The following is a 20,716-nucleotide window of genomic DNA, read 5'->3' as shown; positions in this document are numbered from 1 at the left end:
CAGCGCTGTACAGAGATTATTATTACCAGTTATTATATAGCGCACACGTATTCCGCAGTGCTGTACAGAGAATATTATTACCAGTTATTATATAGCGCACACGTATTCCGCAGTGCTGTACAGAGAATATTATTACCAGTTATTATATAGCGCACACATATTCCACAGCGCTGTACAGAGACTATTATTACCAGTTATTATATAGCGCACACATATTCCGCAGCGCTGTACAGAGAATATTATTACCAGTTATTATATAGCGCACACGTATTCCGCAGTGCTGTACAGAGACTATTATTACCAGTTATTATATAGCGCACACATATTCCGCAGCGCTGTACAGAGACTATTATTACCAGTTATAATATAGCGCACACATATTCCGCAGCGCTGTACAGAGACTATTATTACCAGTTATTATATAGCGCACACATATTCCGCAGCGCTGTACAGAGAATATTATTACCAGTTATTATATAGCGCACACATATTCCGCAGCGCTGTACAGAGAATATTATTACCAGTTATTATATAGCGCACACATATTCCGCAGCGCTGTACAGAGATTATTATTACCAGTTATTATATAGCGCACACATATTCCGCAGCGCTGTACAGAGACTATTATTACCAGTTATTATATAGCGCACATATATTCCGCAGCGCTGTACAGAGAATATTATTACCAGTTATTATATAGTGCACACATATTCCGCAGCACTGTACAGAGACTATTATTACCAGTTATTATATAGCACATACATATTCCGCAGCGCTGTACAGAGAATATTACCACCAGTTATTATATAGCGCACACATATTCCGCAGCGCTGTACAGAGATTATTATTACCAGTTATTATATAGCACATACATATTCCGCAGCGCTGTACAGAGAATATTATTACCAGTTATTATATAGCACATACATATTCCGCAGCGCTGTACAGAGAATATTATTACCAGTTATTATATAGCACATACATATTCCGCAGCGCTGTACAGAGAATATTATTACCAGTTATTATATAGCGCACACATATTCCGCAGTGCTGTACAGAGACTATTATTACCAGTTATTTATATAGCGCACACATATTCCGCAGCGCTGTACAGAGATTATTATTACCAGTTATTATATAGCGCACACATATTCCGCAGTGCTGTACAGAGACTATTATTACCAGTTATTATATAGCGCACACATATTCCACAGCGCTGTACAGAGATTATTATTACCAGTTATTATATAGCACGCACACATATTCCGCAGCGCTGTACAGAGAATATTATTACCAGTTATTATATAGCGCACACATATTCCGCAGCACTGTACAGAGAATATTATTACCAGTTATTATATAGTGCAAACATATTCCGCAGCGCTGTACAGAGAATATTATTACCAGTTATTATATAGCACGCACACATATTCCGCAGCGCTGTACAGAGAATATTATGACCAGTTATTATATAGCGCACACATATTCCGCCGCGCTGTACAGAGAATATTATTACCAGTTATTATATAGCACGCACACATATTCCGCAGCGCTGTACAGAGAATATTATTACCAGTTATTATATAGCGCACACATATTCCGCAGCGCTGTACAGAGAATATTATTACCAGTTATTATATAGCACACACATATTTCGCAGTGCTGTACAGAGAATATTATTACCAGTTATTTATATAGCGCACACATATTCCGCAGCACTGTACAGAGATTATTATTACCAGGTATTATATAGCGCACACATATTCCGCACCGCTGTACAGAGAATATTATTACCAGTTATTATATAGCGCACACATATTCCGCAGCGCTGTACAGAGAATATTATTACCAGTTATTATATAGCACGCACACATTCCGCAGCGCTGTACAGAGAATATTATTACCAGTTATTATATAGCGCACACATATTCCGCAGCACTGTACAGAGAATATTATTACCAGTTATTATATAGTGCAAACATATTCCGCAGCGCTGTACAGAGAATATTTTTACCAGTTATTATATAGCACGCACACATATTCCGCAGCGCTGTACAGAGAATATTATGACCAGTTATTATATAGCGCACACATATTCCGCCGCGCTGTACAGAGACTATTATTACCAGTTATTATATAGCGCACACATATTCCGCAGCGCTGTACAGAGAATATTATTACCAGTTATTATATAGCGCACACATATTCCGCAGCGCTGTACGGAGAATATTATTACCAGTTATTTATATGGCGCACACATATCCCGCAGCGCTGTACGGAGAATATTATTACCAGTTATTTATATGGCGCACACATATCCCGCAGCGCTGTACAGAGACTATTATTACCAGTTATTATATAGCGCACACATATTCCGCAGTGCTGTACAGAGAATATTATTACCAGTTATTATATAGCGCACACATATTCCGCAGCGCTGTACAGAGACTATTATTACCAGTTATTTATATAGCGCACACATATTTTCCGCAGCGCTGTACAGAGAATATTATTACCAGTTATTATATAGCGCACACATATTCCGCAGCGCTGTACAGAGAATATTATTACCAGTTATTATATAGCGCACACATATTCCGCAGCGCTGTACAGAGACTATTATTACCAGTTATTTATATAGCGCACACATATTCCGTAGCGCTGTACAGAGAATATTATTACCAGTTATTTATATAGCGCACACATATTCCACAGCGCTGTACAGAGAATATTATTACCAGTCATTTATATAGCGCACACATATTCCGCAGCGCTGTACAGAGAATATTATTACCAGTTATTATATAGCGCACACATATTCCGCAGCGCTGTACACAGAATATTATTACCAGTTATTATATAGCGCACACATATTCCGCAGAGATGTACAGAGAATATTATTACCAGTTATTATATAGCGCACACATATTCCGCAGCGCTGTACAGAGACTATTATTACCAGTTATTTATATAGCGCACACATATTCCGCAGCGCTGTACAGAGAATATTATTACCAGTTATTATATAGCGCACACATATTCCGCAGCGCTGTACAGAGAATATTATTACCAGTTATTAAATAGCGCACACATATTCCGTAGCGCTGTACAGAGAATATTTGAACATTCACATCAGTCCCTGCCCCAGTGGAGCTTACAATCTATATTCCCTACCACATGTACACGCACACAGACATTCTAGGGTTAATTTGTTGGGAACCAATTAGCCTACCATTATATTTTTTGGATTGTGAGAGGACACCAGAGTACCCGGAGGAAACCCACGCATGGGAGAATATACAAACTCCACACAGTTAGGGCCATGGTGGGAATCAAACCCATGACCTCAGCGCTGTGAGGCAGTAATGCCAACTATTACACCGTCTGTGTTGCACACGGATAGTGTGATGGGTTGAGATCATTTGGTCTACAGCATGATGGTCGACAGTCATTAGGTCGACATGGGTCTAAGTTGAAAGGTCATTAGTTCGACAATGTCTATGTTGACAGTCAAAAGGTCGACATGGGGTTTTTCACTGTTTTTTCCCCTGAATGTCAACACAGTCGACATGGACACAGTTTCAAGTGCACCACATCCCCTCGCACCACTCGCTGCGCTCGCAATTTGTTGGGCACACGATTTTATTCTCCCACCATGCCCTAGTGGATGGTAGGGCATGAAATACCACCTGTCGGCACATGTCGGCTCAAAAAACAGTGAACATCCCCATGTCGACCTTTTGACTGTCGACCTACACACTGTCGAACTAATGACCTTTCGACCTAGAACCATGTCGACCTAGGCCCATGTAGACCTTTTCCCATGTCGACCTAATGACTGTCGACCATCATGCTGTAGACCAAATGACCGCATTCCAGTGTGATAGGAATACGATCATTAGGTTGACATGCATTGGGTCCACCACTGAAGGTCCACAGGGTTGGAAGGTCGACACAAACATTGTCGACAATGGCAATGTTGACAGTCAAAAGGTCGACATGCATTTTTCTCGTTTTCTTTGAGCCGACAGGCGGCGGTATTTCATTCCCTACCATCCACTACAGTGGACGGAGAATATAATAGTGTGCTGAGTGCAGCGGTAACTTTCACAATGTCCATGTTGACTGTGTCGACATCCAGGACAAAAATATAGATAAAAACTCATGTCCACCTTCCAATTGTCGACCTAACACTTGTGTCAAACGTCCAACCCTATCGACCTTCGCTATGTCGACCTATTTCAGAGGTCAACCTTCACTGTATGTTTACCTAAACTGAGTTGACCCAGTGACCCAGATAAAGTTCCTTACTAGTGTAATAGCCCTGGAGAATATTTTTGGGCACTGGAGTTCCAGCTATAGGGGACAGGGTCTGCTACTAAAATAATACCCCAGGTGCTCTAGCAGTTTTAATGTGACATAATGAGTAAGGGGCTTATATTAATTACAAACAACATGTATATGTTTTAGGTAACTTAAATGGAAAACAGAGGTTTTATATATGTATATAATATTACATATTGCATGTAATGTGCGTCACTGTGGTTGCCATGGTGAGCAAACGTTTCTCCGTCACAATGCTGTTTCATTTATAAATAAAAAGAAAATGTTTTACCATTTTTAAATACAGCTTTAAATGTTAAGGTTTTAGGCTGATGACCTCTTTGATCCATTCTAGTCACGTTCGCTAGCAATTCCCGTGATTATTGGTGCGTCCTTGGCGAGATATTGACGCTCTATAGGAATCCAGAGGAGGAGACAGACTCCACCACATCAGGGCTATGACCTGCTGACCCCAGTATTTACCAAACACTCCGGGCCGTGACTGACAGGAGGCGCCCACTGGGCATTGGGACCCAACGTTTAAAAAAAGAAACCGTTTTAAAATGAAAACAAACCAGCGCTTTCGCCGTGGAAAGTGGCTCTGCATATCCCAGCAATCACTAATACGTTCTGACATCGCTGACCGACTGAACCTGTGCAAGGAAAGGTCATTGCAATTCTCTCCCCCCTCTCTACCACCTACAGTGTTAAATAATGTTGGTGGATAGATACCTCGCCCGCCCATATAGAACGACAGTTCCCACATTTTTACTGGCCAAGTTCTGTCTCCTCTATAAATAAATAACCCCGATTATAAAGGGGCCTGCAAATGCATTCAGCGCCCTAAGAAGCTTACAAATGTTTCTGTATTACAAATGACACACAGACCCTTGCCAACAGGATTTTTATTCCCAACCCATCTATGAAAGTATTTTATTTAGCTGCAGATATTGTTTTTCATTAAAAATTAATCCAAACTTAAAAAAAAACTGTACTTCGTGTTCCGGGAAGCACCAAGTTTACATAGTTGATAGATATTATCATAACAATTGGCTTAGAATTAGTCTCTACCTGCAGCTCTTCTGGTTAATAATTCATTATTTCAAATAACATTGGTCATAATTGTGAAAAAAGAAAACCAAAGATCTAGTAATAGACCTGCACCACATAGGAAAGGCTACATACAGGGGCGGATTGGGATGAAAAACCAGCCCGGGAAATTTATGGAAGCAGCCCTGGGGGCGGGGTCTGCTGAGGGGGTGGAGTCTGTCAAGAAGGGGAGGATCCCTACTAATTGAATCTGATTCAGCGGTGCATGCAGTTGCGGCCTTTCTTGTATTTTTTTATGCAGTTGCATATGCGACTTTATGCTAAAGCTGCTACGCTGCATTCTCCAAAACCAGAGCAAATCAGCTTCTCTGTACGCAACCACTATCAGCAACTCGCCCATATTACTCCAATAACACGCCCATACCGTGAATAGCTGACTCCCTGTAACCCGAAGGAAAGCATAACACATAGATAATACACTTGTTGGTGCTTGTGCCTCAGCAACTCTGTATGAACAACATTATATAAGCCCCAACAGAAATAAATAAAAAGCATTGATTCCACAGGAAAAACACAACCACAAATTTTAATAAATAAAATAAAAACACATTGGGCTCTACAATAGCAAAAAAAAAAAAATGGGGTGGAAAGTATATGTCCCTAGGTTGGAGGTACTGCATCTAGGAGGCCGTGGGGTTGAATGGACCGCATACGTTACGGAGGGCAGGGTTATGGTCAGTAGTGTATTTCCCTGGGGTCGGGGCAGTGATACTGTATCTAGGAAGGGGGATATATTTTGGAGGCCGGGGTTAGATCTGACTGCGGCTATGTGCTGGGGTGCTGTATGGTAAGGCCTACAGGAAAACTGGGGGCAGGCTGTAGTGGTGGCAGTGCAGATAAGGGCACAGGATGAGATTGGTAGTGGTGAGCAGGAAGCAGGCAGGTAGAGGTATTGCGGAAAAGGGGGCAGGCAGGTAGTGGTGGTGGGGAGAAAAGGGCAGGCTTGAAGTAGCAATGGGAATCAGGGGCAGGTTAAAGTAGTGGTATCGTGGACAAGGGGACAGCCTGGGAGTAGTAGTGTGGGAAGCAAGAGACCGCATGGAGTAGTGGCTGTGAGGGGGCATGGTTAGAGTTAGGCCGTGGGAGGGGGGTAAGGGAAGGGGCAGATTGGGGACTAAAAGTGGCCCTGGAAATTTCCTAGAAGTGGCCTCATGTAGGCGGCAACAAATCAATAATGGGTGGAGCCAGCATAACAGTAGGCGGCATTACTACATCACTATACTTAAGGCCCATACACACTAGGCGACTTTGAGATGAAAGTCGCTCAAAACAGCATGTTTGAGCGGCTTTCAGCTCAAAGTCGCCCAGTGTGTATGCCCCAGCAATGAGCATCATTGCTGGGAAAGCCGCTCATCTGCTGGTAATACCAGCAGATGAGCGGCTTTGAGGACAGCTTTGCATAGCTCTCGCGCTATGCAAAGCTGTCCTCTCCCCGCCATCAGCGCCGGGCAGGGGGAAAGCCACTCAGTGTGTATGGACCTTTAGAAACATCGGTGACAGACAAGACTAAAGCATCAATAGTGTCTGGAACGATACAGCACACATGGAGCACCCATGAAATTATACAGCACACATGGCAGTACCCCTTGACTGATTTGGCACACTTAACAGCAAACTTGCACCCCTGGACTGATACGGCACACATGGTGGTGCCCCTGGACTGATACATCGCACATGGAGCACCCTTGAAATTATACAGCACACATTGCAGCACCCATGAAATTATACAGCACACATGGCAGTTTCCATGAAATTATACAGCACACATGGCAGTTTCCATGAAATTATACAGCACACATGGCAGTTTCCATGAAATTATATAGCACCATGGCAGTTTCCATGAAATTATACAGCACCATGGCAGCACTCCTTGACTGAACAGCACACTTAACAGAAAACTTGCAGTAAGAAAAAAATAAAATACATTATTTGGTACTTATGTATTATCTGGGCTCCCATGTTAAATGCACCCCATTTTTTCATACCCCTACTATCCAACTACGCATGGAGTTGATTTTATATAGTGTGGCGAGTGCGGCGAGCCCCGCGAGGGGACGCGGTCTCATAAGAAAAAACGGGAGCCCAGATATTACAGAAGTACCCATTATTTTAATAAAGAAAAAAAAACAGCGGCCCTGGACTGATACGACACATATGGCGGCACCACTGGAATTATACACGACACATGGCAGCAACAGTGGAATTATACAGTACACATGGCAGAACCGAAAGCATAAATGTAAGCATTTGTAGTTGCAGGGAAGGGGGGTGCGGGCCCCCCAGGACACTTGCCCACCATCCTGGGGTGCCAAGAGGGGCACCCGATTTTTGGTAGCCTCTCGTGAATCGTAGGCAAGCATGACACATGGCAGCACCCTCATCACCTACTACCTCTGGATTGAGACTGGCAGCCTGGCAGGGATTTTAAAAAGCAGGCAGTGGAGGCAGTAGAGGACATAAACTAATCAATACTACAGTAACTCTGCTTAAACAGTGCTTGTTACTTACCAGTTACCACTGGTAGTCTTCTGCACCAGCACTGCTCACAGTGTGCACACTTTTTGCTGCGTTTAGACATTTTCTGCTGTGCACCAGGTCCACACAGCTTGGCGGGTGTCCACCTGTCCTGCCCCAGCACAGTTTGTGCATGTAGTAATGTGTGCAGTGACATCATGACACCCCGCCGCACATTACACATGCAGGAGGAGGGGCAGCAGCCAGCACCTGGGCACTGTGCAGCACTGATGGACGGGAACAGGGAGGAATTGAATTATAGAGAGGAGGTGGGCCACAAGCTGGACTCTTGGTTTATATGATGGGAGGAGGCGGGTCCTCACGGGCTTGTTCTATGCAGCGGGAGTGAGGAAGAGGGGGCCACACGGGGGGACTTTTGTACACAGAGGAGACGAGGCAGCCAAGGCTACAGAGACTCTCTATGCCAGGGGTGGGCAACCAGTCAGACACAAAGAGAAATATGTTTAGAGATGCCGAAGAGCCAACATCATGCAGATCCATACATTTATACACCGCCACCCTCATACAAGCATACATTTACAAATGTATTACCCTCATAATACATTCATTTATACACACCACCGTCATACATGCGTACATTTACAACGCCACCCTCATCCATACATTTATACATCACCACCCTCATACATGCATACATTTATATGTCGCCACCCTCATACATACATTTATACACCACCACCCTCATACATACATGCATTTATACATCACCACCCTCATACATGCATACATTTATATGCCGCCACCCTCATACATACATTTATACACCGCCACCCTCATACATACATACATGCATTTATACACCGCCACCCTCATACATACATACATGCATTTATACATCACCACCCTCATACATGCATACATTTATATGTCGCCACCCTCATACATACATTTATACACCACCACCCTCATACATACATGCATTTATACATCACCACCCTCATACATGCATACATTTATATGCCGCCACCCTCATACATACATTTATACACCGCCACCCTCATACATACATTTATACGCCGCCACCCTCATACATACATACATACATACACCTCCACCCTCATACATACATACATTCATACACTGCCACCCTCATACATACATTTATACACTGCCACCCTCATACATACATACATACATACATTTATACACTGCCACCCTCATACATACATTTATACACTGCCACCCTCATACATACATTTATACAGCGCCACCCTCATACATACATTTATACAGCGCCACAATCATACATAGATTTATACACCGCCACCCTCATACATACATTTATACACTGCCACCCTCATACATACATTTATACACCGCCACCCTCATACATACATTTATACACCGCCACCCTCATACATACATTTATACAGTGCCACCCTCATACATACATTTATACAGCACCACCCTCATACATACATTTATACACCGCCACCCTCATACATACATTTATACACCGCCACCCTCATACATACATTTATACACTGCCACCCTCATGCATACATTTATACACTGCCACCCTCATACATACATTTATACAGCGCCACAATCATACATAGATTTATACACCGCCACCCTCATACATACATTTATACACCGCCACCCTCATACATACATTTATACACCGCCACCCTCATACATACATTTATACACCGCCACCCTCATACATACATTTATACACCGCCACCCTCATACATACATTTATAAAGTGCCACCCTCATACATACATTTATACAGCGCCACCCTCATACATACATTTATACACCGCCACCCTCATACATACATTTATACACCGCCACCCTCATACATACATTTATACACTGCCACCCTCATACATACATTTATACAGCGCCACCCTCATACATACATTTATACACCGCCACCCTCATACATACATTTATACACCGCCACCCTCATACATACATTTATACACCGCCACCCTCATACATACAGCGCCACCCTCATACATACATTTATACACCGCCACCCTCATACATACATTTATACAGCGCCACCCTCATACATACATTTATACAGCGCCACCCTCATACATACAGCGCCACCCTCATACATACATTTATACACCGCCACCCTCATACATACATACATTTATACACCGCCACCCTCATACATACATTTATACACCGCCACCCTCATACATACATACATTTATACACCGCCACCCTCATACATACATTTATACACCGCCACCCTCATACATACATTTATACACCGCCACCCTCATAAATACTATACATTTATACACCGCCACCCTCATACATACATACATTTATACACCGCCACCCTCATAAATACATTTATACATCACCACCCTCATACATACATTTATACACCGCCACCCTCATACATACTGTACATTTATACACCGCCACCCTCATACATACATACATACATTTATACACCGCCACCCTCATACATACATACATACATTTATACACCACCACCCTCATACATACATACATACAGTACAAAAAGACGGTGAACCGAAATCTGAGCGCTGAAGTTCTGCAGGTGGGTATGGAATGCGTGTGGCAACCCCGTACCACCAGGACAATGTTTTCAGAGGTAGATGTGTACAAGACACATCTGTTGTATTCCAAAAACCCTCCTGCGAACCAAGAAATGGGCAGATGGAAAGTAACGTCCCTATATTTAGAGAGACGCTCCTCTTCTCCGCCTCACGGACTATAAGCAAATTCCCAAAGCTGGATCTACGGATAGAAAGTGACGTCCCTGTATCACCAAAAACGCTCCTCTTCTCCGCCTCAGGGGAAATGGGATAGACCTCACCAGTGTGAATACATATACCGGACAAAGTGTGCACCCTGTACCACACCTCAAACGTGTTCAAAGAGGTACCCTACTTCCCTTATCAGGGATAGGCGTCTCCTCTTCTCCGAATTGGTCTTATATCGTCATCTACTGGATTATATCACAATCCCTCTTTCTTATTTTGTGAGGAGACCTGCAAAACATGTACTGTGTGGGAAGAGCCAGATTAAGCCTTCGGCAGCCCGGGGCACTTTAGACAGGGGTTCCCCTTGCACTTGTCTTTACTGGCTGCAAAAGCCCATTTGTGCAGCTGATCCTTCGCTGCCCACATCCAACCGCTTTGAAAACACACTGTGATATTTTGATTGGCAATCTCGGAGCTTTCCAGCTCGGGCTTCGGCACGGAATGTGATAGGGTGCGATCACGCCCAGTCTACTGTACCGTTATACACCTGGGTGCTCGAGCACCCAGGTGTATAACGGTACAGTAGACTGGGCGTGATCGCACCCTATCACATTCCGTGCCGAAGCCCGAGCTGGAAAGCTCCGAGATTGCCAATCAAAATATCACAGTGTGTTTTCAAAGCGGTTGGATGTGGGCAGCGAAGGATCAGCTGCACAAATGGGCTTTTGCAGCCAGTAAAGACAAGTGCAAGGGGAACCCCTGTCTAAAGTGCCCCGGGCTGCCGAAGGCTTAATCTGGCTCTTCCCACACAGTACATGTTTTGCAGGTCTCCTCACAAAATAAGAAAGAGGGATTGTGATATAATCCAGTAGATGACGATATAAGACCAATTCGGAGAAGAGGAGACGCCTATCCCTGATAAGGGAAGTAGGGTACCTCTTTGAACACGTTTGAGGTGTGGTACAGGGTGCACACTTTGTCCGGTATATGTATTCACACTGGTGAGGTCTATCCCATTTCCCCTGAGGCGGAGAAGAGGAGCGTTTTTGGTGATACAGGGACGTCACTTTCTATCCGTAGATCCAGCTTTGGGAATTTGCTTATAGTCCGTGAGGCGGAGAAGAGGAGCGTCTCTCTAAATATAGGGACGTTACTTTCCATCTGCCCATTTCTTGGTTCGCAGGAGGGTTTTTGGAATACAACAGATGTGTCTTGTACACATCTACCTCTGAATACATACAGTACACACACCACCACCCTCATACTGTACATTCGGTACATACACCATCACTCTCATCCATCCATACACTGCCTCCTTCATGCATGCATACATATATCCATACATACACTGTCTCTCATATACAACCATCCACTACCTCCACCAACACAACATAGTGCAGCTACTGTACATAGATATGCAACTCCCTCCCTTCTCCTCCCCCCCCCCCCCCCAACGCAGCTTTCCTGTGGCTCCTTAGATGTTTCAAATTCTCCCCTCCCCCTAACACAGCCCTGGCTGCCCCCAATAAGGTCACCTTCCCGGGGTTACTCATTGAGGAGGATCCCACCGACCGCACGCTGCGCAGGGGGGTGGGTGACGCTGGGCGTCCTCCAGATATGGGGAAGGGGGGTGCTCCGCGTGCCGTGGCCAGCCCCATATACAGCCGCTCACTGTGCCCACAGTGATCAGGACGAAAAGCGATCCGTGCTTCTGCGACGCTGTCGGGGACCCGGACGGTCTCGCCTCCACTGACAGCATAGAGCAGGGGTGGCCAACCTGCGGCTCATTAAGGAGAGAGCCGCAGGTTGGCTACCCCTGCTCTATGCAGTCAGAGGAGTCGGGCCCACCCGGAGACACAGGCTCGGGCTGTCGCTTGCCTATAATACAATGTGTAAGAGGGGCCCGGCCGCATCTTTCGGCCTCCCGGTGGATTTAATGGCCAATCCACCCCTGGGGGAAGGGTATGGTTAGAGTTAAGGTGCAGGGAGGGTATGATTTTAGTTAGGCTTAAAATATAAGTAAATAGTTTTTCTTATTGTTAAATTACAAAGAAATACATTACAAGTACGCCAGTGTCATCGATGTTACATGGCCTGTGTGGCCATTTCATCAGGATGGTGCACTTTCACCCTTTATGCCACCATCCTGAAAAAATGGCCACATGGGCCCAGTGCTTGTAATGTAATTTATTTGTCATTTAACAATAAGAAAATGTATTTACTTCTATCCAAGGGGTGCCACCTGGTCTGTTCTCATGGGAACTGGCGTGTGTGCGTATGTATATATATATATATATATATATATATATATATATATATATATATATATAGAAGACTTGCGGTGGGGCACTCGTGGCAATTGTAGAGAAGCAAAAAGATTTGCCAGCTGGTTTTCAAGCAGCAACGTTTCAATTTATTGTTCAAATTGTCGTCAGGTTATATATATATATATATATACACACACACACACACACACAGGTCGGGTATCCCGTATCCGGGCATCCCGTATCCGAATTATTCCAAAAAACGTGTTTTTTTGGAATGATTCAATCCCCCTCCCCCCCCCAACCCTCTTTTGATACTTACCAAGTCCTCCGGCATCCATAGCAGGCCTTCAGCATCCTCTCCGGCGTCTCCAGCGGTCCCAGGAGTGCTTTGCGCGCCTGGGAACTTGCGCAAAGCACTCCTGGGACCGCTGGAGACTGTGCTGGTGGCCTGCCGTGGACGCCGGAGGACTCCATGGACACCGAGGGACCATCGGGGACCCACCAGGAGCAGGTAAGTATAGCTAAAAAAAAATTATTCCAAAAACCGGAATATTCCCTTATCCGGAATGCTCGTGGTCCCGAGCATTTCGGATAAGGGATACTCAACCTGTATATATATATATACACGCTCAGACGCTGCCTGGCTTCTCCCATACCCGGCAGAGCAGCACCGCGCAGCGTGACATCAGAGGTCACGCTGCACAGGCAGGCAGAGATCACGCCCAGCAGTATGAAGCCGCCCACCCACCTAGCCAAAACCCGCCCGCCTAGCCAAAACCCACCCACCCAGCAAGCAACTCCGCAGTATGAACTACCCCCCCCCCCCCAGCTCCCGGCAGGATGAAGCTGCCGTCCTGCCCGCCTAGCCAGCCCACTCAGCCAGCAAGAAACTCAAGCAGTATGAACCACCCCCCCCCCCACCCCCACCCCCACCCAGCAACCTGGCTCCCGGCAGTATGAAGCTGCCCACCCGGCAGCTCGGCTCCCACCAACCCAGTCGCACCTGCAAATTTAAGTAAATGCGGGGCGGCCAGGGTGATTTTTTTATTAGGAAAGCCAGTCCCGGGATCCTGGGAATCCCGGGATTTACTTTTTTTTTTCAATCCCGGATCCCGGGATTGAAAAAATGCCCCGGGATTGGCTTCCCTATTAGCAAGTACAGTCTTGAAAAAACGACCGCTGGGTCCTGAAACGTTGACCTTAAATTCTGTGCCCCCTTAAAAAGATGTGTGTATATATATATATATATATATATATATAATATATACACTTAAGGTGGGCACAATACTTCATCCAAGGCAGCAACTTCCATGCACATAGACGTATTAAGAGACCCCCTTCCACCATATCGATTAAACACACACCAAAAAAAAGCATGCCAGTCATCTTACATTTCTATGCATTTTCCTCCGCTTCTGTGTCTGCCGGCCGGCTGCTTAGACTTCCCACGCTGCAGCCTCTCTCCTGAATGGGCGCAGGGCAGGCTGGTGTGCGGGTGCGCGGTGACGTCACCCGGCCGCGACGGAGGATCTGGCCACCTCTGCACTGAACCGCGGGAGGAGCTGCGTGCGGCCGCGCATGCGCCGCAGCCCTCCCGCGGCCATCTTTAAATTTGGCACTGTATTTGTCATGTGCCCAGCCGCGGCCATATTTGATTTGGGAAGTGGAGAGATGCGGCCGCGGCCGCGGATCAATGTTGTAGCGCGGTCTGTGGCCCAGCCATGGGGGAGACCGGCCCGGGGGGAGACCGGCCCACCGGGAGATGGCCCGGCTTCCCGGCAGGCCAATCCGCCCCTGGCTACATACTAATATCTGAGTGCTTGGTTATGCCATCTACCACTTTAACCTGTGTTCATGTCGACTGTGTTGACATTCGTGTAAAAAAACAGTGAAAACCCCCAATGTCAATCTTTTGAATGTCGACCTAACCCAATAATTGGAAACTATATTTATGGAACTCGGCGATCTGTGTTATTTAATAGTATTGGACGAATCCAGGAATACTTTCAAAAAATGTCAGAAATTTATTTTCTAATGAAGGTTAGCACAGTACATGGTAACAGGATGGTTCTTATTATATATGGTACTAAAATTATGTCTGCACAGTAATATAAAATACAATTAAATGCTCTAAAAACACAAAAAAAAATCGTTCAGGCTCTGTATAAAAGTATTTGCCAACAGGATCAAGCAATGATAAAAAACAGGAATGTTACATAGAGTGAATAAAGTATAAAAATCACTTAGCTGGGTAAGGAGACAGGATTAAAAGCTGCCCGACATGTTTCGTCTAACAAGACTTCCCAATAATTGCATGATTTTTCTGCTAATTTCCTATTAAAATCTGTTGTTTCTGTAGAGTTCGCACAAAACTTCTATGTTCTCTTTCTACACTCTGACCAACTTTGCTGGATCATATAAACCCGCTAACAATTTTTTTACCCTTGGAAGTTTGGACTAATACAGTATGTGGCACTTTCCCTCATATATTAAACTTCTGTTATTCTATAGGTTGTAGTGTTGTGTGCAGGGCCCTCGTACCTCCCTGTCTGGGAACACCCAGCCTCTATTTATTACTGTTTTGTTCCAAGTTTTAAGCACAAAGGCCATTCAAAATATTCCATAATAACCTTTAATTAGATTTATATTTTACATTATTTAGATTTTGTTTATGACCTATAATGTTTTCATTTTGTTTAAAATGTGATCAATAATATGACTAGTGAAAGGATCGCAGCTATAACTGGCAAGAGGGGTAACGGCCCAGGGCAACAAAACAGAGGGGGCATAGAGAAAGGGTTTCTTGTCCCAGGTGCTGACTAAAGAAGGCGGATGATTCACAAAGTCTGCAAATGTGAAGAATGAAGTGCGTACTGAGTACAGTGTTTATGTAGGACACTCAAGATGGGAATTCTTTTGAAGCTCGCATGTTGCCCATAGCAACCAATCAGATTTGGTCTATTATCTTCTAGAATGTGATAAATAAATAAGAAGTAGAATCCGTTTGTGTCATCTGGCAGTCGTTTACTCTTCCCTTGGTTACAACGCAGAATTGGTCTACGGAGGAAGCTGCATGTAACTGGCGGAGCACTGTACACCTGTGCTGTGTCCCCGAGCAATGAGAACGGCTCCGGCTGATACATTTATGGCTGATAAGCTTAGTCGCAGCCCGTGGACAAGAGATGCAAAGACTCTGCCCCTTGGACATTGCTGGCTGTAGGCAGCAGCCTGCGGAGGCCTCGGAGTACACACACACGCTGCCAATCCCGGCATTCCTCTACGCCTGTTATTCCACTACGTGATTGCAATCAGGATAGACCCAAATATGGAGTAACTCAAAGCAGCTATAATCCGTGTAACTGAGACTCCACGAGACCATAGCATTACATTATGTATCTCTCTGTAGGACTTACAGGATTGTACAGGATGGTGTAAAAGGGCCGCGTTCTTCATCATCAATAATCTATCATCTTCTGTGATCGTCATCCCTATTCTCTAGCATCTCTCTCTCTCTATGACCGCACTGTATAATCGCTCCCTCTTGTTCTACCCGTATTGTCTCTATTCGATTATCGATCAATGTTTTTTTTCTTCATCTATTGTCTTTCAGTTTTCTTTCTCTATAATTATTCTGTCATCTCCATGGTTTATCTTGTCATCTTTCTGTATCATCCTTCTCTTTCCTCTTTACTATCCTCTTATCATCCTCCTTAGAATGTTCGCTTCTCTCTGTCTTTGGCCTCTTTCTCCGCTCCCTTTTCTCTGTGAACTTTCATTTGTTCCTATTCCATTACACACGGTAACCGGGATTGCGTTCCAGAAATAGGGATGTATACCCTTGGATTCCAGTCCCTACTTATCATTGATCTAGCACCTTCTAGAAGAAAATAGCCAGAATCGACTTGGTTGCTATGGGAAAATCTGCTGTTTAGTAGATACACCCCTAGGTGTCATTCAGCAATCTGAAATATATAAATCGGGCAGGGCCCAGCCTAGCGGGAGCAATAGTCATCTGAAAACTGACAGGTGTTTATCAGGGAGATTCTACTATTTAAACCCCTCCAAGGGTGGGGGTAATCATTGGGAGGGGTGCACCAGAGGTTCTGCACTGAGTGTCCCAACTTTTTTTAAATGCAGAGTTTCTCTCACTTTACACCTGCTCATGGGGGTGCACACAAACAAATTATAATTGCAAATTGTCTTGGAAAATTCAACACGAGTTGAATTGAACTGAACTGAAATGCAATTCCCGATGCAAAGGGCTCATGGGAGCCAGCGCAAATGAAGGCTAAAAATAGTATTACAGATGTGATGTTTGCACTTTATGTACCATTGTACGCAAAACACCCCCCCCCCCCCCCCCCCATCCTTGCCTGCTGGTATGTGTTATCCTGTCATTTGCATACACTATAAAATATGAAGACTCATCCAGCCAAAGTTCCCCTACCCCATGCCGGTGGTGCCAGAGGGGTTAATGATGGGAAATTAAGGACTCTGATGGCGCTCGGAACATTTCAAGTCTTTGAAGAACAATTTAACAAGTAACGTTATAAGGTTTTTAGGATCTTGGGAAGAAACTCTGCTGATGAGATAAAAGCAGCGATGACCTGATAATTGCAGCCATTAGCCAGAAGAATGCCCTTCCCAACTTCACATCTCAGTCTGCTCTCAGTTTAGGGATTAGTTTTTGAGGGATGAATTCATGCGAGCGATTATACACCCTCTTACCATTCACGAGTAAGCGGGAGGTTGTGGCAGCACTCTCCAGAAACTAAAATAAAACTGTGCACAGAATGGGACATTGTGCGACGATTCCGGACATGAAAGACAGATACAATCACATGCAATCGCAATTGATAAGAGCATTTTGAAAGATTGATTGTCCGTCTGTGGGAGAGGATACGGAGGAGTCAGCTTTTTCTCACTCTCCCCTTTGTGTTCTGTGATTGAGGTTAGACCAGAGGCTTCATCGGGATCCCTCCAAATGGCTCTTGTGGTTTCTCAATATCCCCATCGGCACGCCATGTTCATACAGATACATGTGCTGCCAGGATTTTCTTTCCTACCCAATGGCCCATCTGGGGGTCTTTATATTTCCGCTAGCAAAGTATTTAATGCAAAGGTATTTTTGGGAATACTCGATACGGTGGTTATTGTGGAACTGGTTTAGCGATATTTGCGTTCTGACAGCAAGCTTACATGGGTACGGTCATTTATGCGCAGGAAACATCGCTACGGTTCTTGGCCCTTATGCTGGAAGGCGATATCCAGGTACGGACGGGTTAGGAAGTTCATTGTAGAATGTTCGGGACCTGCAACATCGAGGAGATGTTTCAACTCATTCCAGTGGTGGATTAATATTCCCAGGCATTCCCGACCACATAGTTTGCTCTTGTGTATGTAGGAGGACAGGCTGATATTGTCATACATCCCTTCCAACATAAAATGTAAAAGTTATGTGATGTAAAATGGATTTCACTGCAAAGTTGAGCTACCTGTTTATTGCAGGACTTTGTTGCTAATCTCAGAAACACAGAATTGTAGATATTGGGAATCCAGGTGGCTTCCAAATTACATGGGGACCTCCTGAACTCCCAAGAGCGCAGGCAGCTCTCCCAGAGAGGAGGCGGAGTGTGACGCACATTGTCATCAGGCCCCTCCCACCTAGAGGCCGTGTTTACGGAAATAGGTGGGACTTGATGGCTTAATTGCCCTGCCCATTTGTTGGGCAGCACGGACGGTGTAATGGTTAGCATTAGCTGAGGTCATGGGTTCAATTCCCACCATGGGCCTAACTGTGTGGAGTTTCTATATTCTCCCCATGCTTGTGTTGGGTTTCTTCTATTTATTCCAATTTTCCCCCACAATTCTAAAATATACTGGTAGGTTAATTGACTCCCGACAAACTAACCCTAGAATGTCGGGGTGAGCTTGTACCATGGCCCTAACTGTGTGGAGATTGTATGTTCTCCCCATGCTTGCGTTTCCTCCCACAATCCAAAACTATACTGGTATATTGACACCCAACAAATAAACCCTAGATATGTATGTATGTTTGTGTGTGTGTGTGTGTGTGTATACACATGTGGTAGGAAATGTAGATTGTAAGCTCCACTGGGGCAGGGACTGTTGTGAATGTTCAAATATTCTCTGTACAGCGCTGCGGAATATGTATGTGCTATGTAAATATATAAATACCTGGTAATAAATCTCTGTACAGCACTGCAGCATATGTGTGCGCTATATAAGAAACTGATAATAATAATATGAGTTATCTAATCACACCCCCTACTTTGCCACGCCTCTACTTTGCCACGCCTCTACTTTGCCATTGACCTCATTGGAACAAGGTAACAAGGGAAAGTCGGAAGGGACATTTATCTAAACTGTTGCTCAGGATCCGTGTCCCGCCACCATACACACCTGTGCTCACACCCTCCACGCCCCTCCTAAGCTAAAGCAATGATTCGTGGCTGTGCGTTCATGGACTCTCCTCCCCTGGGTTAGTGTATGGCGCACACTGGAACAGGAACATTACAAGACTGATGCACTATTAATAAACCAAATGACTGGACATTCCTGGGACGTCTCAGAACTTTATTTTTGTGCTTCCTGTGAGTTTTTCCCCCTCCTGTGAGTGCAGCTCTCCTGAAATCCTCCGTCCACATCAGATAAAGCGCCGATTGCACTGACGGGCGCAGGCTCCGAGACAGACAATAACCATCCGCCACTGACATGAAACAGCCAGATGAAAGCAGCGGCTCAAACGCCGGACCCCCCGATAATTACAGCGCTGTCATAGAATCATAGAACATTATTTTATTTACTTATCTGCCTGGTTTTTTTTAGTAGCATTTTAAGGTCCATTAATTTATACAGAGCAGAGCGAACACCACTTCAAAGGCTGCTTTCCTCTGATTCTCGTCTTGCACTCTCCTTGTCCCTCCTGTAGTTATTAAGTGTTTCCTCTTGTGGCTCATCCTCGTACTGAACTATTTACCCCATTGCTGGAAGGATGATCTGTGTTCCCTGGGTTATAATGGGTTACGTTTACAACTTGTGGCCCAAGAGGAATATATTCCTTATGTTATAAAATGGGACCAAGTTCTCCATTATGTGCAGATCAACCAGCATTCCGGGATCCCAATATCGCATGTTTTCCTGCATGAGGTGTTAGGGCGATGCCGTCGGAACGCTGGCACGTTGCAGCGATCGCAGGTAATTGGATTGCTGAAAGGGCATTCACTTATGTTCCTTTCACATGCGCTGGTGCTGTGTACATTTGGGGTTGGGAATTACATTTACATTGAAATCCGGTTAAGGCGGGGAGCCCGAAGCATGGCAAGCCCCGCGAGTGGACGCTGAATACATGTAAAGTAATCCGCGTCCCCTGGTGTGGCTCGCTGCGCTTGCCACGCTTCGGGCAAGGTGGCTCGCTGCGCTCGCCACACTATATATAGAGCAGATTGCTTCTGCCAATGTGATTGATGCCAGGTAAATGTCAGACCAGGAATGTTGTGCCCCAGCCTACATAATCCGCACAGAATATGCCGGCACCATCTAACTAAATGTTATTAATAATCTATCACCAAGGAAATCTAGGGTTGTCTGTGGTCGCCGGCGGCCTGTGTGAGGTCACTGATCTGCCTTCTAGCTACGCCCTAAAACTGAACATCATTTTTTGTGGTCCGACTTCCATAACTTAAACCAAAATGTTGTCTAATAACTAGCTGGGGTCCAATGATCCATCTGAGAGATCCAAGAGTTCTGTCATGGTCAGGAC

The 20,716-nt window shown here is 44.9% G+C and overlaps 1 protein-coding gene across 2 annotated transcripts in view; it reads left to right on the top strand.

The window, feature by feature from the left end:
- Nucleotides 1-20,716, top strand: part of EEFSEC (eukaryotic elongation factor, selenocysteine-tRNA specific) — a 170,158-nt gene that overhangs the window by 56,686 nt on the left and 92,756 nt on the right. The gene's annotated exons all lie outside the window — the stretch shown is intronic.

Source organism: Crinia signifera, chromosome 8, assembly GCF_055691185.1.
Source record: "Crinia signifera chromosome 8, ASM5569118v1, whole genome shotgun sequence".
Classification (NCBI taxonomy): domain Eukaryota; kingdom Metazoa; phylum Chordata; class Amphibia; order Anura; family Myobatrachidae; genus Crinia; species Crinia signifera.
The sequence above is the reverse complement of the archived record's forward strand: the minus strand, read 5'-3'. Positions and strand labels throughout refer to the sequence as shown.